The sequence below is a fragment of the Phocoena sinus genome, chromosome 17, assembly GCF_008692025.1.
Source record: "Phocoena sinus isolate mPhoSin1 chromosome 17, mPhoSin1.pri, whole genome shotgun sequence".
Taxonomy (NCBI): Eukaryota; Metazoa; Chordata; class Mammalia; order Artiodactyla; family Phocoenidae; genus Phocoena; species Phocoena sinus.
In genome coordinates, this window is record NC_045779.1 from 44,435,717 (window position 1) to 44,454,615 (window position 18,899).

The following is an 18,899-nucleotide window of genomic DNA, read 5'->3' on the forward strand; positions in this document are numbered from 1 at the left end:
AAAACCCAAAACATAAAACAGAAGCAATATGGTAACAAATTCAAAAAAGACTTCAAAAAAAAATTTGCCATGAACTTTAACTCATTATCATAATTGTTTTAAAATATTATTTTATTGGTTTGTAGGCACTTATCCCTGATCCCTATGAAACTGTCGCAACAGCTCTGCCTTACGAAAGGTCCCAGGTTGCTACATTTTGGAATTTTGCCTTCACATTAACCTCTGCCCCCCACTGCCCCAATCCCCCAAGTTAGAATCTTATAGTTGCCCAGAGGTCCCTAAGCTGCGGCAGGGTCTTCTCAGTGACTTGTCTCAGCCCCCTCACGCCACCACCTACCATCACTGCCACCAAGAAGCAGCGCCCTTGCTGGTGGCCTGCCTGGCAACATCTTTTGCAACACGAAAGGAAAACATACCTGAATGTATTTCAGGTGAATCACTGCATGACTCCCCCGCCCCCCACCGCCGCCCCCGCTCTCCCCGGGGGTAACCTATTTTCCAGGAATGAATTCCAGGTGGCTAGTTTCGAGGCCCTCCCTCCCCAAACTCCTGGGACCATCTGCTATGGCACAGGCAGAGTCACCAGGTATAGCCACTTGGATCGTCACCCCTCCCTCCAAGAGGACATGTGTGTTTTCTCCCTGGTCTCAAGCCTGGCTCTGAGCTGCTTTCTGAACTGCTCTCACATCTACCCTGCTTCTAAGCCTGCCCTCCCTGTGTGAATCTCCCCACCTTCAATCAGGCAGGAGACGATAAGGCTGGTATCACTTGCTCATTTGGAGGAGGTAGATAAGAAAGCCCAGTGCCACCTGGAGAGAGGTACTCAGAGCCTGCTTCTTGATTGATTGATTGAAAGATACACCCTTTTCATTTACATCCCTATAGTTAGTTTCTTACCATAGGCAGATAGTGCCATAGTTATTATCCCAAAGAGAATTTGGTTTATTTCTAAACCATAGATGAATCTGAGTTTTATCATCATCAGAGTCTGAGCAACTGCCACAAGTAAACATACTTCAACTGCATAAATCTGAACTGATGCAGAGTGGAAAGCTGAAGGATAATAATGCTTTATATTTGTAGCACACGATGCATGTTTCCACGCTCTCCCAAATGATCACTTTGGCTTGTTACAACAACTTGTTGAGACAGGCAGAGTTGATATGTGTATTTCCACTTTATAGGCTTAGTTCATCAAACATTTACTGATTCCTTTTTATATACCTGGCCCTATGCTGGGTACCGGTGATACTGAGAGGAAGATAATACAGTTTCTATCCTCAAATTGCTCACAATCTGGCCGGAGACACAGATATAGCAAGTAACTAAAGTATGTGTGGTGAGCGTTATGCATTTTGTAGGAACAAAATGTTATAGGTGCCAAGAGGAAAGAGTAAAGCAGGGAGTGGGGAGAAGCAAACGTCACCGAGTGCCTATTAAGTGCCCGGTATTGGGCTAGGGCCTTGCTACTCAAAGTGTGGCCCACGGACCACCAGCAGCTACATCCCCTGGGTGCTTGTTCAAAATGCAGAATCTCAGGCCCTACTCCAGACCCACCGATTCAGAATCTGCATTTTAACAAGATGTTCAGGACATTAAAGGTTGAAGAGCACTGGGCTAGGTGATTTACAGATTTTATTTAATTCACAGCCCAGCGAGGTAGTTGTTATTAGCCCTGTATTACCTATGATAGGAGATGGAGTTACAGAATTCTGCCTAAGTCTCACAGCTATGTCATGGAGCTGGAATTTGAACTAGGCCTACCCTGTGATGTTTCTTACTCTCTAGGGGTTTCAGAAAGGCCTCACGGACAAGATGATGTTTGTGCTGGACCTGGAAGGACCTCACTGGGAGGAGGGAGGGCCTTCCAGTCAAAATGCCCCTTGAGTGAATGCTTGGTATGGCAATGGAATAGGGCCTGTAGTGGGGAGTGTGGGAACTAAGGTGAGCAAAGAAGATTGGAATCGAATTATCCGGGGCCTTGAATGCCACCCTAAGGAACTTGAATCTATCCCATGAGTAGGTTTTGCAACCTGCTGTGGAACTGTGATTGTGGAGAGACTGCTTGTGTCAGAAGCCCAGCCTCGCCACTCACTAGTTCTATAACTTCAGGCAGGGTCGCTGGTGGGGTCCTCTGAGATGTACCTGGGAGTGAAAAATGGCTATTAGAAATCAAGGCCTGGGATGAAGAGGGAAGAAACAGGGTTGGGCAGAGGAGGAAATCGAAGAGTGGCCCAAAAAAGTCTCGGCCAACCTGACAGGGAGCTAAGAAAGATGGCCAATCCAAGTTGTCCTGTATCAGGCCGAAACGGCCAGGGCTTTATCCCTCACCTCGCCCAGGCACCAGATGCCCAGGCAGGGCATGACCTCAGGTGATGGGGATCTCTATGGCTGGGGCAGACCCTGAAGGAGGAAGCTGTCTGCTGACAGCTAGGCAGCATGTCCTCCTCCCTGGAGGGGCTCTGAGAAGGGCACCCTCGGAGTCTGCCACAAACAGTTTCCTTACTTCTGTGTCTCTGTCCCTTCACTGGCAAAATAGAAATATTAGTAGTCGATCCCCCACGGGGCAATTATATGCCTGGTGTATAATTCCAGGGATGCTAGTTATTATTATTATCTGCCTTGACAAGATATTCACTGTCTACTTTCTCCCTTGCAGCACTTGGAGTTTGAAAATCTCTCACTGTGGCCTGAGGAATAAGAGGATCCTGCCCAATTCCCAGTTTGCCTAGATTTCTGCCCCTTTCTCACAATGTTCCAGGTCTCATCATTTGTCAGGATATCCTGGTTGAGGTAACCTGTGCTAGGCAAAAGTCAAGATTTGAGACATTTAAAACGGGAATGCCAAGTCAGATCAGTGCTTTGAAAATATCACGTAAGTTGAATCATAAAGGATGGACTACAGGGTGCATTTTGGGGGTATAGGCTAAGCTTCTGTACCATAGAGACTCAAAATAAGACCCAAACAGAAGAGTTTCCTTCTTTCTTATATAACAGTCTAACAATGAGTGGTCAAGGGCCACAAAAATGGCACTATTCCATGAGGCCACTTGGGGACTGAGATTCCTTTTAACCTTGTTTCTCTACTATCCCCCAAGACAGTGGTTCTTAAAGTGTAGTCCCTGGGCCAGCAGCGTCAGAATCACCTGGGAACTTTATTAGAAATGCATATGGTGGACTTACCTGGTGGCGCAGGGGTTAAGAATCCACCTGCCAATGCAGGGGACACGGGTTCGAGCCCTGGTCCGGGAATATCCCACAGGCCGCAGAGCAACTAGGCCTGTGCATCACAACTACTGAGACTGCACTCTAGAGCCCGCGAGCCACAACTACGGAGCCCGCGTGCCACAACTACTGAAGCCTGTGCGCCTAGAGCCCGTGCTCCGCAACAAGAGAAGCCACTGCAGTGAGAAGGCCGCGCACCGCAACGAAGAGTAGCCCCCGCTCACGGCAACTAGAGAAAGCCCGTGGGCAGCAACAAAGACCCAACACAGCCAAAAATAAATAAATAAGTTAATTAATTACAAAAAAAAAAGGAAATGCATATGGTGGGGCCCGGCAATCTGTGTTTTAGCAAGCCCTCCGGGTGATTCTGAGGCACACCCAGGTTTGAGAAACACTCACCTAAGATTTTTTTCCTCATCTATCAGGTCAAAACTGTGGGATGAGCCTGCAGAAAAGTGGAAAAAAAAGCAAAAAGAGGGCAAACTATTTCCTTTTCAAAGAAAGTGCCTGGAAGGTGAATGCATAACTTCCTCTGACATCCTATTGGCTGATACCTAGTCATGTGTCCATGTGGCCACCTAACTATGAGGGACCTTGGGAAATGTAGGCTCTAACTGGGCAGTCTGTGTCCAGCTAAAACTTGCAGTTCTGTACTAAAAGAAACATCAGGGAATGAATTCTGGCAGAAAATTAGTAGTCTCCATCACTACTGCAACAGGACAGGCAAAAAGGTGAGGGGAACTACTCCTATTAAAGTAGTGGTTAGGGCTTCCCTGGTGGCGCAGTGGTTGAGAGTCTGCCTGCCGATGCAGGGGACACGGGTTCGTGCCCCGGTCCGGGAAGATCCCACATGCCACGGAGCGGCTGGGTCCGTGAGCCATGGCCGCTGAGCCTGTGCATCCAGAGCCTGTGCTCTGCAACGGGAGAGGCCACAACAGTGAGAGGCCCGCGTACCACAAAGAAAAAAAAAAAAGTAGTGGTTATGTATTGGAGAGGAAGGGATGTATTTGGGAAGTAGGTTCTGTTTTGATCCTATGGTGAGGGAGAGGAAGGAGGAGTGACAACTCCTGCGTTTCTAGGTGGGTAGGTGGTGATGGCGTTGCCTGGGGTAGAGATTCTAGGGGAAGAGAAAAGAAAGGAGAATATGAAATTTGACATTAGACATAATGAATTTGAGCTGACCGAGGAATGTCCAGGTAGAAATATGCAGATCTGTAGGCAGCTGGAAACACTTGTTCAAGGACCCTGAGAAAGGTTGGTGCTAGCGGTAGAGACTGGCAAATGCCATGGTGATGGGAGCTTGGGCGTGAACTGGATTGCCCAGCGTGTGACACAGGAAGGGGCACTAAGGCGGGGGGACACTGATATTCAAGGTGAGTGCCGGAAGACAGGCTCATGAAGAGTGGTCACTGTGATACTGGGGCCAAGACAAGGGGATTAGAGAACTCAGTGGAGGAAGGAAGGCACCTTAAGGTCAGGGTGGTACCAGTGTCCAATGCTGCAGTGGTGACATGGGACAAATCCTCAGAAGTGGTCTTTGGTGGCAGATCAGAAAAGCTGCGACTCAGACAGCTTAGGAGACATGCCGAAGGTTCCACAGCTAGTAGGCCGCAGAGCCAGCCAGCATGTCTTCTGGCTCTAGCCTTCCCCTTACAAGGTGTTGAGGCAGCCATTGCTGCCCTCCTCCTAACACTATCTATGCAGGAGGCCTTAGCATTCTCCCGACACTGAGCTGGGGTATAGAAGCCGACTTCTGGTTTGTGGCTCTCTAGCCGTCTGTAGGACTGGTTTCCAAAACTGTCACGGTTCTTTCTGCCTCCCATTGGCTTGCACTGACCCACCCCGAGTCTAATTGTGACACCAGGCTGGGCTCTATGGGCTTCCCTTTCCTCCTAAGCATTCCACACTCATGTCGCCTTTGTCCTTGTGTCATGCCTCACCCTGCATCCCAGCTTCAGAGCAATGTGAAACAGCTGTCACACCCTTACCTACCATGCTCTGTCAGCCCAGTGCGAAACAGGAGCTTGATAGCTAAAAAGGAGGACTCAAGTTCAAGTCCACTGCACAGCGGATCCTACCTTCCATGCATTTTCAATTGCAAACGTCTTGACTTGCTGAAAGTGCTGGACACCTCTGTCAAGGACAAACCCCACCAATGTGACCTTATTCACTGCAGGTTGATCATGAACTTGGCACCATGCAAGGTTGCTTATCTCCAAAGTGTTCAATTTTTTTATCCTATGTTCCTAAGTGTTTGATAATTGTGTATCAGGGTACTTTCAAGGCAGCTGAAGTCTATGGCAGCTTTCAGCATCCTGCTTCTGGTGAATGTTACTGCCTGTTGGAAGGACTTTGCAGCTACAGGCAGACTCCCACCATCCACCGATGGGCTCATTATCAATCCATAGTTGTGTGCTGACTGCAAAGTGGTCCCAGGTTTTTGCATATATTGTGAGATCACTATGGGAACACAGTCATTATGGTACAGCAGTTCCTGTCTTGAGTACTTTAGATAGCTTTCTTTTATGGTTTTCTTTCCTATTGATATGAAAGAGATTCTTGATAACCAAAGATAAATATATCCACAAATTTCAGGTTCCTTGTTTCATATATGAGCATGACTTCGAAATTGAATAAGCCCAGATCTGTGACGCAACTGTGTATTCTCGTAGCAGGTGAGTCACACAGGACTCCATCAACTCTGACATGTTGGATGACCTTGAGAATTCAGTGATTTCCTATGACGTAGAACAAACCAGGTTAGTAGCTGCCAGCAGAAACCAGGCATAAATACTGCTAGTAACTACTACTACTGGTTCTAAAATATATACCTTATCAGTTCATACTTCACTTTTTGCTCTTACCACCAAAGTCCAAGCTATCATGACACAGTCACTAACCTGGGCTGTTAACCTGTCTCTCTGCTTTCATTCTGACCCCCTCCATCCGTTTTCCACAATGAAGCTGGAGTCATCTTGTATGTAAAATGTATTATGTCACTCGTCTGCTTAAAACTCACCTGCGTTCCATCTCATCTCAGAATAAAGTCCAAGATTAACACCACAGTCTATGAGGCCCTATGTGATTTGACTGCTGCCTGACTCTCCCATCTCATATCATACCACTCTCTTCCCCTTTGTGATAATCTGTCTACATTGTCTCTCCTCCACCTCGTAATGATCTATCCACACTGGCTTTCCTGTTTCTTGCCCATAGGACCACCATGTACAGACGTGCAGGTTGTGCACTGCATAACTCTGGGAGGGGCATTCGGTAGGCTGCAGGGTGCATGATGGACCCGGAAATGCACAGCATGGTGGTCCAGCTCGCACACACCAAGATTTCAGCATTTGCTGGTCATTTTGCCCGGTACATCCATCAGGTTCTTTGAACAGCTGGCTCCTTCTTGCCATCCATTCAACAAATATTCCACAAAGCACTAATCTCTACCAGGCAGAACTGGTTACATAATTTGCAGGGCCCAGTGCAAAATGAAAATCAGGACCTCTTATTCCAAAATTATTCAGAATTTCAAGATGGTAACAGTAGAGCATTAAACCAAGCAGAGGCCCTTCTGAGTATGGGGCCCTCTGTGACCACACAGGTCTCGCCCCCATGAAGTTGGCACTGGCCTCGGTCTCAGTTTAAATGTCACTTTCCCGGGGGCCCCTTCCCAACCACCCAAGCCAAAGGAGCCTTCTGATACGGTACAAAGGCGAGCAAAGGACTCCCTTTCCTTTCCAGGTAAAATCACAGCATTTTGAATTACTGATGAAACAAGAATCCTGGGTTCCACTTGCACTGTGTTTTTAGGTTGAACATCCAATCAACCTAAAAGGTTTTGTGTTTCACTTTAATGAAGGTTTGGACGAGTTCTCATTTTTCTATAAATCGGCCCTGAAGGAGCTGACGGGCCTCATAGGCCAAGGAGAACTTTGCTGTACAAAGATCAAAAAGGACCCATTATAACATTAAAAATTTGTAAAGGATACTATGATTGGATTATTTTTCTAATAGAAAACAACAATGCACATTTTATGGAGCTAATGATTTCATGTGTAGTAATAATCTCAACGGTATTTTAAGGTTTAATAGAAATTGCACAGTTACTAATTGGCTAGCATATATTTCCCCCTGCCTTTGGAAATTAAAGTTTTTGCTTTTGACGAAATAAAAATTATTTAAGTACAATTTCATCCTTGAAAAGGCAAAATTTTGTTGTTTTGTAGCACTGTGATATTTCTTATATAACATATGGTTAGTTCAAAATATACATTGCTATCATTCATAAGACATTTATAAATAATGGATTATAAAGTTCCACATATGGTATTTGACTCCGAAAAAAAGGATGCATAGAACAGTTTCTTTATAAGATCTTCTCATCTTGTTATGGTTTCTCTCCTACTCCTGGGAATCTAATACTCTCAGCCTAATAACAGGAGAAGCAAAAAGTTCAAGGCTCTGTGACAGTGAGATAAGGCAAGAACATGTAATTTTCAGAGAGACTGCCATTCCTGCCACCATCCTCTGGCTAGGCAATGCCATCTGGGGGTTTCAGATACGGTTTTCTGTAGTGGATTACCCTTGGGTTACTGCCAGGAGCAAAGCAGTTGTAAAAATGCAACTTCCTAAAAGCGTTCGCAACCAAGGGAGAAAACAAGTTTCTGCCCCAGTTTTTGCTAATTTTGTAAGCAACCATAAAAAAAAAAAGAGAGAGAGAGAGAGAGAGAAAAAAAACCTAAGAACAATATGCATTTACATTTGTGTAAGACAAAGAATGAAAGTAAAAGTAACCATGCATAAGGTACCTCACTCAAGAAGTCTAGTCCTAGACTGAATTATGAAGGAAAGAAACCCTGACTTCTGCCTTCTTGCCCCATTTGCTCTCAGAAAAGTAGCTGATAAACTAACTTATACTAAGGTGTAAATGACTAATAAATGTTCATGGATTATCTTTCGCAGGAGTATTTGCTTTAGAGCAGGGCAAAAAGAGTCTTTGCCCAAGAGCTGAAAGTTTTAGTGGTAGAATTTCAGCAGAGCCCAAAACTCATCCACAAATTGTTCCATCTTAAGAGAAGAGAGAGTTGTCTGTACTTACTAGTCTTTTTTATCTTCTCTCATTTCTCTCTCTCTCTCTCTCTCAACTTTTTGTTTTTGTTTTGGAATAATTTCAGGTTTGCAGAAAAGTTGCAAAGATAATACAGAGAGTTCCCATGTATCTCTCACCCAGTTACTCCCAATGTTAACATTTTATATTACTATGGTACGTTTGTCAAAATAAAGAAACTAACATTAGAACATTCTTATTCGCTGCACTCCAGACTTTGTTAGGGTTTCATCAGTTTTTCTCTTTGCTCCAATCCAGGACACCACACTGCATGTAGCCCATTCTTTTTTACTCCCAATCTAATCTTTTATCTCCAGAATTCCACATGTAAGTCTGGTTACGTTACTTCTTTATTCAAACACCCTGATGGCTTCCTTCTCACTCAAAGCAGAATCCAAAGCCATTACCAAGACTACAAGGCACTACATGATCTGCTCCCTCCTCCAACTCTCTGTCTTAACTGCCCACCAGCTCTCTCTCATTTATCCCATTCCAGCCACCCTTGCCTCCCCTTCCTTCGACCTACCAAGCGTGTTTTGCCTCAGGGGCTTCTACTCGCTATGGCCTCTACTTGGAATGTTTTGCCCCTGGGTATCTTCCTGGCTTGTCAGGAAGGGATGTAAGGTTGAATGAGCAGGGTGGGGTGACCAACTCTTCCAGGTTTGCCAGGGACTATCCTGATTTTAAAACTGAAAAGCTGGGCTTCCCTGGTGGTTCAGTGGTTAAGAATCCGCCTGCCAATGTAGGGGACACTGGTTCGAGCCCTGGTCCAGTTAGATCCCACGTGCCGCTAAGCCTGTGTGCCACAATTACTGAAGCCCGCGTGCCTAGACCCCGTGCTCCGCAACAAGAGAAGCCACCGCAATGAGAAGCCTGCGCACCCCAATGATGAGAAGCCCCCGCTCTCGGCAACTAGAGAAAGCCCGCGTGCCACAACGAAGACCCAATGCAGGGTAGGGTCAAAGCTATTTGTGAAGACAAATAGCTTTTTTTGGTAAGGTGTACAAAAATTTTTTTTAAAAACCCTGAAAAGCCATGTACCCTGGGAACCCCCTCAGTTCCTGGCAAACTAGGACAGCTGGTCACCTAGCAGGTTTGTGTAGGGGATTTGCTAACATTTAATATGGAGGCTAGAGAAGACGTCATGGACAAGGGGACATTTGGGCGAAGGCTTGATGGAGGCGAGGGACTGAGTTTGCCATTCCTTATTGTTGTATGGTTCCTGGGGCCTGTCTACAGATCCCACTGAGCACAGATAAAGAAAACCCCAACGGTTGTCAAAAAATACATTAAAAATTTTTTTTCTTAAATGATACAAATGAACTTATTTTATTACAATATTTATTACTTATTTACAAAAATTTGTGGCTACCAAAGGAGAAGGGGGGGGGGAGGGATAAATTAGGAGTTTGGGATTAACAGATATAAACACCACTATATACAAAATAGATAAACAACAAGAACCTACTGTATAGCACAGGGAACTATCTTCAATATCTTGTAATAACCTATAATAGAAAAGAATCTGAAAAAGAATATATATCACATGTATATCATATATATATATATAACTGAATCACTTTGCCATACACCAGAAACTAACACAATATTGTAAATCAGCTATGCTTCCATTTAAAAACAAAAAGAAAGGGGCTTCCCTGGTGGCGCAGTGGTTGAGAGTCCGCCTGCTGATGCAGGGGAAACGGGTTCGTGCCCCGGTCCGGGAAGATCCCACATGCCGCAGAGCGGCTGGGCCCGTGAGCCATGGCCGCCGGGCCTGCGCGTCCGGAGCCTATGCTCCGCAACGGGAGAGGCCACAACAGTGAGAGGCCCGCGTACAGCAAAAAAAAAAAAAAAATGTTTTTTCCTTCCATTTTTCTTGAGATATAATTGACAAATGGCACCGTACAGTGTAAGGTGTACAGCATATGATTTGACTTACATACATCATGAAATGATGGTACAAAATTCCAGGTATAAGGTAAATAATTACTAGGGATGTAATGTACAACATAATATAATGAACACCGCTGTATCTTATATATGAAATTCGTTAACAGAATAAATCCTAAGGGTTCTCATCACAAGGAAAAATATTCTTTTTCTTTTATTTTGTATCTATAGGAACGATGGATGTTCATTGAACGTATTGTAATCATTTAAAATGTTGTTTTTAATAATTGCGCTCTCAGATTTTATAAGATCTACAATGAGTAGCCAAGGAGGCTTTGGGGCCCAGCAAATATGGAATCTTGGCTCTGCTATGTGACGTTGAACAAGTTATTTCATTTCTCAAAGCCTGATTTTTCTCACTTGTGAAATGAGGGTTATAAAAACCTCAAGGGTTGTTGTAAAGATTAAAAGAGTTAATATGTATAAGGTGCTTTTAACCATTCTGGCAGATAAACACTCAATTACAATCCATTATTGTTGTTCTTTTCTCCCCATGTTTTCTGTGGGGCATCGATACTCAACGTAAGTGCTGTTGTGTGCAGGACACAGGGATATAATCAAGGGCTATGGAAAAGGAGTTAGGGAGAAAGAAGGCCATAAAGCAGGGGATCACAAAAGATGAGTTAATTCAGGTACTTATTTTTAAATGATTTTTGAGATAATTGCAAAAATTTACATGCAGGTATAAGGAATAGTTTAGAGACATCGGATATACCCTTCACTCAGCTTCCCTCAGCAGTAACATCTCACATTACTATAGCACAATATCACAACCAGGAAATGCATAGTAGGTACTTCGCATTCTGTTACTGAAACTAAGACCGTCATCTTCATGGAATTGAACAACCAGTGCTTCCTCCTTGAGGGTGGAGAGCCGGGGGCCGAGGAGTGTAGGCCCATGGTCCTTATCACGTCAATGATGGACCATGGCAGTGGGCGCGTCACCTTGCTCTCTGCTCCAATCCACTGTAAACCACAGCCTGTGCTTCTGATAGGATCACTTCTTAGCAGTGTTCTCTTTGGCCTTAAGCACAGTCAAACTTACGGCGTACTGAATGTTTATTATGGCCGCAGGCTCTGTGCTAAATATTTTTCATGCATTATCTCCATCTTTACAACAGCCCTAGGTGATAATATTGTCCCCATTTCATAGATGATGAAACTGAGGTCTCGTAATGGTTAAGCAGCTTGCCCAGGTCATGTGTCTAGGAAGTAGGAGAGTTGGGATTAAAATGCAGACCACCTGATTCCAAAGCTATTCTCACCAACCCACACGCTCCTCACATTCACGGCAGAGTACAGAGGAAGGGGACGGGATTGCCAGGTGTTCTCTTGCCTTCCTCAGTGAATTCACAATTGAGTTGGGGTGGGGCAGAATAGAAAAACATAAGTGATAGCACAAGGCAGTATATGTAAAGCACTGATCCAGGGTGATCTAGGCACCCAGGGGCAGGGCAGCTGGGAAAGGCCTTCTGAAGGAAGTGAGGGGAAATGGGCTGGGCCTTGTGAAGACGCCTTGTCTGGCAGAGCTCACACTGTTATGACAGTCATGTTTGGTTTCACCCCACCTTCCCCTGTCTCCCTGCTGACCTTAACCAAATGGACCTGTGGTAGACTTACTTCAGAATACATAATAATCCTAATAGCTGGCGCGCACAGTGTGCTCGCATTGGGCTAGTCACTGTTTTAAGTGCCTTATGTATGGGAACTCATTTAATCTTCACACGAACCCAGAGCATAGGTACTATTATTAGCCCCATTTTACAGACAAGGCTATTGAGGCACAGAGAGGTCAAGTAACTTGCCCAAGGTCACCCAGTTAGTAAGTGAAAGCCAGGATCTGAACCCAGGCGGTTTGGGTCTAGACTCCCCGCTTTGGAGTCTACTCCCGCCCTCTACTTTGCAAGTCCTTTGTACACATCGCTATAAAATCTCACCCAGTCAAAACTCAAGTGAAATAGCACGACAGCCATCACCCAAAGGGGAGCAAGCACTTTCTGAGCAACAAACTTCTGTGACTGGCCCTGGGCCCAGTGATTCACATTTCATTTTCACTACAGTCCTGCAAGGTTTGTATACACGAGGAAATTAAGCTTCAGAGATATTAAGTAACGTGCTCAAAGGCTGAGATTCCCACCCGAAACCTATGTCCTCCTCTGTATGCAGCTCATGTTTCACATCCCTCTTTCTCTGAGGCCTTCCTCTTCCCATCACCCAGCAGCCACGCATCAGGCCCTGCTCCGCGCTGGCCACACGCATTCTGCACCTATTTAGAAATTTGCACACGTGGCCTTAATGGTTTTCTCAGCAATACTCCTCTCCAGGCAAGAGTGGCCCAAGTGTCAGGAGACACGGGGCCCGCTTTGTAGGCCTTATAACATCCTAAGATTCCAGATCTGGAAAGTACCCAGAGATGATCAGACCCACTACTCCCCCCAGGGAGGGTCTCCTTCTACAGTGATCCCTGATCATTTATTCATTTTCAGCCCACTACGTGCCAAGCATGTCCTGAGTGATGGGGATACGGCAACAGGACAGGCAAATCCCTCATCTGCAGGAAGTTCCATTCCGGTTGGGGGAGACTGCCAAGAGACATGATTAAAAAGTAGAATATATAGGATGTTGCTATATGGTACGGAGAGAAAATTTTTAAATAAAAATTAAAGTATGGAAGGGGAAGGTAAAGAATGGGGTGAGTGAGTGTGTGTGTGTGTGTGTGTGTGTGTGTGTGTGTGTGTGTGTGTGTGACGGACAGACAGACAGAGAGGCAGAGAGAAAGAAAAAGAGTGAGCTTGGGTTGGCCAGGGGTAACCTCTCTGAGGAGGATTTCTCCCTCAAAGTCCGTCAGCCACTATTTGCTTGAATACGTCAGCTACAGAAAAGTCATCCCCTAAAAGGCACTCGTTCCGCTTTAAGCAAGCTCTGCTTGTTCTGCAGTTTATCATGTCTTCTCCCAGTGACTTCTGTTCTTCATCCTGAGTTCTGCCTTCAGTAGCTGTACCCAGCAAGCCTAACGCCCTCTCCCAGGGCAGACCACCCTCCACCTGTTGGAGGACATCTGTTTCCATTCAGTAGTTCCCCATAACCCTAGCAGCCTCCGTTCTTTCAGCTGGTTCCTGAATGACATGGTTTCAATACCTATCACCCTGGTGGCTGCCCTCCTTTGAATGCCCTTTATCTCAAGAACAGAACATTTCCCTCTATGGTGAGTTGATCAGTGCAGAATATTCTAGGTTACTGCTCCCTGGATATAGACCCAGTACTACACAAAAACCAAATGAAACATGTTTTTAAGCTTTATGCTAATCAGAGTTCAGTCTCCACTGGGGGAAGCCAGTCTAGAATCGTCAGAACCTGGAAGCTAGGAGGCCAGTAGAGGGGAAGCCTCATTCAGAGTTAACTCTTATTTTATACACAATCCAAAGAAACCTCATTGTCTGGTCTTCTAGCCCATAAACACTTAGAAGGAATAACTTGAAGGAAAACATGCATTTTGAAAGGCAAGCTCATTGTAAGAGCCAGGAATGGCATCTGATAACTCCACAGGTGAAGAGTAGACAAGACTGTAAAAAGCTGCCCAAAAAGGTCAAGAAGAAGAACATGGAGACATTTGCCCAACATTCTACAAAAGTTTGTGGGAGGTTCATTGCACCATTCACAGCTTAGTGAACAAATGTCTCCACTCTTGGTGTTGATCCTGTGGCAGCATCGAACCAGTGAAGTTGTTCCTAAAGGCAGAGAGGGATGCAATGTCTTTAATACATTTTCTATATTTTTAAGGAATTAAAATTTTAAATTACTTTTATGGTAAAATTTTTCTGATTTGGAGAATCTCACTCACTAGCAGGGTCTGAAAAATAAGGATTTCTGTATTAATAGCCTCTTGAAATCCAAGTTCCCTCTGAGAGTGACTCCAGCAACTTCAGAGCTTATAAATACCCTAAATGTACCCTTCAGTCCTTTAGCCTTCAATCTAGGAGTTGAAAGAAGGGATATTTTTCTCAGTATCACTGAGCTCTAAAATAGGAACTTAAGAGAAAACAACTATAGTGGCCACGTTTGAGAGAAAGAGGCAGAGATGGAGAGGGTCTGGCTTTACTTCGGAGCAGCCCCGGTTTGGGCCCGTTATATAGATACACAAAAAAGAAGTTGATCAGTGCAAAATGGAACTGTCAAGATTGTTAAGTGATAGCTAATAATCAGGGTTCAAAAGTTGCATGGGGAAGGGGAGATGAAGGAGAGGGAGGAAAGAAAATATTCCCCAGACAGTCCTGCTTTTGTTTATCTCCCTTTCAGCCCAAATGATGCTGCCTTTGCCTCCTGATGTATGTTAGGAGACACAGCTCTCAACTTACACATTGATCTTGGATCTCACCGAAATGTGGGCCCAGTTTCTGTGGTATAGGAGAATCATTACTTGAAAGGTTTCAGACTTTGCTGATCCCATGAAATGAGATGCTGAGTTTTAGTATCATTCTCATTATTGTATCATTAATATCATTCTAGAGTCTCAAAAGCTGGAAAACCCAGACACCTGCTTATTGCAAGATGCTGGCTACTCTATAGCCAATGTAAATTCCCCGTGTTTTCCCCTTAGTATTTATCATACCAACTTGACTTTCCAAGTACTTAATTTGTATTTGTAAGCTATTTTCTTTTTTTATTCCATGAATGGAGTTAACAACTGGACTGTAGTAGGAGAAAAGGACTTCTGTTTTGTTTAGAATTGGCAAGTAGGTGTCATTTTGCAAGTCAGTTCTGGTAGATTTGATGGAAAAGCCATGTTCTGAAGAATATTGAAACTGCTTCCAAGTTCAGGAGGGAAGAGTTCAGAGATCCATTAGCAATGTCTGCTCCAACACAGGACTGGGAGTATAGCATGCCTGTCGAATATTTGTTATCGGTGGCTTAGTTCAACAAATACTGAACGTCAAGTAGTGTGCAAAGTGCAGGATTTTGTTTGTTTTACATTGTTTTTGTTTTAAATAAGGAAGACATTGTTCCTTTATTTAATGTAATAAATGGTGGACACATGACCAAACAACTAAACTCCAGTGTGGAATACGCAGTAATGAAAGCATATCGAGGTCCAGAGGGTCAGAGAGGAAGAAGTGGGATGACGTATCCAGGAAGTGGTCTAGAAGAAGGCCTGACATCAGCAATTTCAGAAAGCCGGACGGCCTCAGCTTTGGTCTGAATTCATCCCTTCTTACCTCAACCACTAACAAATGGCAGAGCACCAGTACATGACCAGTTTCTGGGCAGATTTCCCGTAGGGATTTTAATAAATAGCTCATATAACTCTTCTCTCTGTCATCCACAGCCTCATCTCATTCTCAGGAAATCCTGGCTGGATGCCCCAAGTGTATAGCGTACCGCCCTGTGGACATCTGAAGGGGCCAAGGCAGGACTGCATAGAGAGCACTCTAATGGGCTCAGGCTTTCAAAGCACACATGCTAACAATGACAGAAATGGCCCAGAACCAAGGACAATTTTTTTTTCTCAAGGACAATTTTTTTTTAAATGCATACGCTTTATGAGTAGTGTCAGGAAGGTCAAAAATCCAGAGTAATCCAAGGTTTATGAAAAGTGCTAAACAAAAGGGCTATTTATAAGTTTGTTTGGACCAAAGCCACCAAGTAAGACTAATTTTGGAGGAGAGATGGATAATGCTAACATATACAAGAACATGATAAGAAAAAAATCATAATTACAAAATTATTTTCCATCATTTTCCTCTGTATAAGGTGTTTCACACAGGTGGTGCATCAAACTCACCTAGACTGTTTGTAAAAATGTATATTCCCGGGCCCCATTTCAGACCTACTAAGCCTAAATCTCTGGAAGCAGGTTGGAGATGTGCGTTTCTAACAGCTCTCCCTCCTCCAAGTGATTCACATGTACTCTAAAGGTTTAAAACCACTACCCTTAAGGACAGAATGACAAGGGCTATAAGGCAATGAAATCCAAGATAAATGAGAAGGTGGAGAGAGTCCCGGCTGCTTCAAATGTGTTTAATTCTGCAACTCCTATGAAATACATCCAGGATAATAAAATAACCTGCAGATGCGATTATACAAACATCAACATCAGTCTTTAAGAAATCTTGGGAATGGCACGATCCCTAGAAGGTGGAGACAGGCAAATATTGGTTGCCATTACATGGTAAAAGGGGAAATTCAATAAGATACAAAATTGTCAGCTGTATATGGATTCCCAGTGTTCCTAAACACTTAAAAGTAGAGTGTTGATCATTAACAGTCAGCCTGGAGTCATCACAAATAAATCTATACATGTCTTTTATTTTAAGCTGCAACAAACCCTTGTTGAAAATAGTCATTACAAATTATAAATAAAAACTGCATACTAAACTGATCTCATTTTTTTGATAAGTCTGTTAGAACAGCAGAATTATGAAGTTAGTTTATGCTGAGTTTTTCTTAGGCATTTGACAAAGTGTCTCATGATATGTATTGAACAAGATGGAGAAATCTGAGAAGATTGATAGGACTGACCATTAATATTTATTGAGAGCCTACTTTATGAACTAAGCCTGCTAAGTGTTTTGTGAGTACTAATTAACTTAAACATCTACCCATTCCTATAAAGTAAAAAGAATTGTCCCATTTTACAGATGAGGAAACTAAGCAGAGATTCATCAGGTAACTTGCCTAGGGTCATATAGCAAGGATACGGTGGGGCTAGGGTTGAAAGGTCAACTCTGAGATCAAAGCTTGGGTGCCTACCAACTGCACTATCTCTCAGATGCATGGAGTTGCAGCTGGGTAAAATGCTATGTCCAGAAAGAGTCAATCTGTGGTTCATGCCAACCTGAGGGCATCACTAATGACTGCCATGGCTCTACAAAGTTGTCCCAGGACTGCTCAATATTTTTATTAGTGACTTGGATAAAAATATAGAGGTTCGGCTTATCAAATTTACACACGGCGTAAGGCTAGAGGGAGGGATAGCTAAAACTGTAAATAAGAGAATAATGATCCAGAATGATCTTGGCAGATGAGAACAACAGACCAGAGCCAAAAAGACAGAATTTTTAAAGGACCATGGTAAAATCCTATACTCTGATTACAAAAGAAAGTATGATCAGGAACACCCAGCTTAAGTGCGTAAGATAAAACCTAGGAAATTAATTAGATCTATTGATACAGTCAGTCTCCTATAGGTTCGTTCAAAGTGATAAATATGCAATGACAACAAAATGACCTCATGTACTTTGTCTAACCGGCTCCCTGACCCACACCCCTCCCAAGCTGAAACTACCATATTTCATCTAATTTGAGAGGCCATTGATTGCAAGGTGCACCAGTGGCTTCGTACCACTGAGAAAGGAGGAGGGAATGCCATCAATTAAACTAGGACACAATGCTTTCATATTACTTAGCATTTTATTTTATAATGATTGAAGGAACTTTTTAAGCTTTACTAGCTCTTTGAGGAGGATGCAGTGGCTGTGGCACCTCCTGACCTTCAGCTGTTAGATCGTGTGCAGGAACAGTTAGTGAGGAAGTTTTTAAGGATACTGGAAAGACACGCTCGGAGCCAAAGAGAGGGATTCATAGAATCGGAGTCTCATTAACCAGCTGCAATGGAAACGAAACCCCTGCAGAAGGTGTGAGCATCTTTATTAGAGGCACAAAGGAAAAGAACATCAAAGTGAAAGGCCTTGGTGTCCCACTAAGACCCTGAGAATTACTACAAGAAAAATTCCTTGTGCTGAAGGTCCTAGGACTTGGGATTGCTTTCAGAAGAGAGTCCAGGGAATTCCTGGGTGGTCCAATGGTTAGGACTCTATGCTTTCACTGCTGAGGGCCCGGGTTCAATCCCTAGTAGGGGAACTAAGATCCCACAACCCACTCAGCCAAAAACAAGCAAACAAACAAAAGATGAGAGTCCAGAGTGATCATTGATTTGCACAGCTCTTCTGAGATTGTTCAACAGATTACTTCAATCAATACAGAGCCAGGAGTATAGGTTGAAGTCACCATTGCTGGTGTTTAAATTAGCTATTTTAATTAATTGCTAAAAGAAGTTTAATAGACATAGATTTTATCACATCAATTGTGCACAATATGAAAGGAACACATAAGAGAAATAAATAGGTTAAAGTATTCCCCAGACTTCTCATTCAGAGTTCAGTCTTCGAAGTCCAGTCACTTCAGAGTTGGGTATATATGTCCTGTTTTCCCAAACACAATCATCCTCTGTGCCAGCAGGGGTGTCAGTTATGCAGGATTTCTTTAAACAGTTCTTTGGGGCTTTCCCTGGTGGCACAGTGGTTAAGAATCGCCTGCCAATGCAGGGGACGTGGGTTCGATCTCTGATCCAGGAAGATCCCACATCCCATGGAGCAACTAAGCCCATGTGCCACAACTACTGAGCCCACGTGCCACAACTACTGAAGCCTGTGCGCCTACAGCCCGTGCTCCGCAACAAGAGAAGCCACAGCAATGAGAAGCCTGCGCACCGCAACGAAGACCCCCGCTCTCCGCGACTAGAGAAAGCCTGGGAACATAAACGAAGAGCCAACACAGCCCAAAATAAATAAAAATTTTTTTAAAAAAAAGGTCTTTGGAGGATTTTTTTTTCCGA

The 18,899-nt window shown here is 44.0% G+C and overlaps 1 pseudogene; it reads left to right on the forward strand.

Moving 5' to 3' along the window:
- The first annotated feature begins 5,842 nt into the window (after positions 1 to 5,842).
- Positions 5,843 to 18,308, forward strand: LOC116742236 (annotated as a pseudogene).
- The last annotated feature ends 591 nt before the right edge of the window (positions 18,309 to 18,899 follow it).